The sequence below is a fragment of the Engraulis encrasicolus genome, chromosome 19, assembly GCF_034702125.1.
Source record: "Engraulis encrasicolus isolate BLACKSEA-1 chromosome 19, IST_EnEncr_1.0, whole genome shotgun sequence".
Lineage (NCBI taxonomy): Eukaryota > Metazoa > Chordata > Actinopteri > Clupeiformes > Engraulidae > Engraulis > Engraulis encrasicolus.
The window spans coordinates 19,742,747-19,745,246 of NC_085875.1; the positions used below are offsets into that span (position 1 = coordinate 19,742,747).

Sequence of the window (2,500 nt, forward strand, 5' to 3'; positions counted from 1 at the left end):
CCATCTTGTGCTCTTTAAAAAAAAAAAAACGTGATTTCAGACGTCAACAACATTGAACATTGAGTTGTTTGGTATCCCTTTCTTTGTCGTGGTCTACATAAGCTTTTTCATGTACAGCTATCGTCATAACGATGACATGACACATGTGAGGATCATTAGGGACACATTGTTGATATGAATGACTCGTCATTCAGTTTTTGGAATATCATGACGCCCACACAATGTCAACTTGACATTTCAAAAACCAAATGACACATACTGTATGACAACAGACAACATAAAATAATGTGTCATTAATGCTCCTGACATGTGTCATATTGTTCATATACCAGTTACATGACACCCTTGTGCAGACCACATCAAACAAAGTGTTACCAGTTGTTTTAATGTGTGTATGTGTGTTTGTTTGTGTGTGTTGTTCAAATATGGTGCCTATAAAAAGGTGAAATGCTTGTATACCTGGAATACTTGTCGAAGGGTGCGTGCGTGTGTGTGTGTGTGTGTGTGTGTGTGTGTGTGTGTGTGCGTGCGTGTGTGTGCGAGCCTGCGTATGTGTGTATGTGTGCGTGCGTGCGTGCGTGTGTGCGCGTGTGCGTGAGATGGATATTTCTGGAACGTTCCTAACCAGCCTTGACTCACCGAGACCACACACTCCAGCTCCATTCCTATGTCTTAAACATCTCCGTCCCACGACACCCCAACTGTCTCCTTTTTATATGTCAAATAATGTTATTAAATGGCAAACACTCAACGAAATGGAAGTTATTATTATTATTATTATTATGATTATTATTGAAGATTTTTTGACTGGCAGGAATGAATATATTATCATGAATGGTTTTAAGTCTACCATGAGGGCATCTCCATGTTTTTTGCTTTTGAGCATTGTCTTTGAGAACGCCGACCAAATAAAAGCGGTGATTTAAAACTGCCCCCCTTTTCTATTATTCTTGTTATTACTTTATATTAACCTGGCTCTCACCAGACCCTTGCATATTTCCGCTCAGCTTTGTGAGCTTAGTCAATGGTCTGAAGGATTTTCAGCCGAACCGCCATGCAGTAGATCCAGTCAGGATCGCAGCGTTTTCATAGCCTGATAAACCAGACTAAATGTGGATGTCTAATTTAGTCTGGCCTCGATCCATAATACATCCGAAGATTGTTGATGAGAACAACCTTCCCTCAAAACCCTGCCCACTTTGATTCAAAACACATCTTTGCGTTGTAATTGGTTTGCCAGATTCTTGGCATTCTGGCTTCATTGAATCATTATGCAAGGCCAGACCCACCCGTAGACAAAACATTTTGCCGTCCAGCGGGTGGCGCTGGTTCACTAGGCTAGCGTTTTCAGAGATGTTTGAAGTTTAAAGGTGCACTGTGTAATATTTGTTTTGTTGTTTATTTCCAGAACTCATGCTGCCCATTCACAAATATTACCTTTACAAAAATACTTGCCACTACCATCATTTTGGGCAGTCATGGGTGAGCGGTTAGGGCGTCAGACTTGCATCCCAGAGGTTGCCGGTTCGACTCCCGACCCGCCAGGTTGGTGGGGGGAGTAATCAACCAGTGCTCTCCCCCATCCTCCTCCATGACTGAGGTACCCTGAGCATGGTACCGTCCCACCGCACTGCTCCCCATGGGGCGCCACTGAGGGCTGCCCCCTTGCACGGGTGAGGCATAAAATGCAATTTCTTTGTGTGCAGTGTGCAGTGTTCACTTGTGTGCTGTGGAGTGCTGTGTCACAATGACAATGGGAGTTGGAGTTTCCCAATGGGCTTTCACTTTTCACTTTCACTTTCACTATGAATGCATAAGCTTCTCCCCAGCTACTTCCGTAGCACCTTTAGGGATATACCAACGTCACGTCGTGATTGATTCCTCAAGGCTTGAGGCATGTGTTGCCATAAAAGGTAAAGATTCCTAACTATGACTGCAGTTACATGCGGGGAACATTACGGTTGGAATAGTGGCACTATTTGGGCGCAAGTCACTTTATTTATTACTTCCGCCACTGTCTGTCTGCTTGTTTGTTTGTCAGCAGGATAACTCAAAAAGTTATGAACAGATTTTGAAATGTTGGTGGTGATCCGAATCATGATCCAGATCCAGGAATTTATGTAAACGATTAATCACCATTACGGCGAATTTTCACATTCCAGCTTCTAATTCCATGAAAGCAAGGCAGAGACACTTGAAAAAAATGGATGTAACGTCAAATGCTCTATCAAACAGCTTTCTTGGCGAAGGTCTGCACTCTCTGAGTGCATTTCTAGTTACAAATGTGGCCGTGGTTCATGAATATTCCTCTCGCAGAACGCTGGTCTGAACATGTAAAATGAATATTCTGGAGCCTGGATACTGACAATATTCTGTTTGAATCCATAATACTCTAATAATGTGCATGTAACCAGAGAGGATATATGTTAAGTACTTATTTCCTCTCTGATGTAACTGCGCTGATTGAAAGGTCTCAGAAGAAGATGCCCCCATGCTTGGT

At 42.8% G+C, this 2,500-nt stretch overlaps 1 protein-coding gene across 4 annotated transcripts in view; it reads left to right on the forward strand.

The window, feature by feature from the left end:
• fut8a (fucosyltransferase 8a (alpha (1,6) fucosyltransferase)) overlaps positions 1 to 913 on the forward strand; it is a 205,992-nt gene extending 205,079 nt beyond the window's left edge. For all 4 annotated transcript variants that reach the window (XM_063183762.1, XM_063183760.1, XM_063183761.1 and 1 more), the window contains one exon: positions 1 to 913. This exon is cut by the window's left edge and continues 1,642 nt beyond it. The gene's annotated coding sequence lies outside the window, so the exon portion shown is untranslated.
• The last annotated feature ends 1,587 nt before the right edge of the window (positions 914 to 2,500 follow it).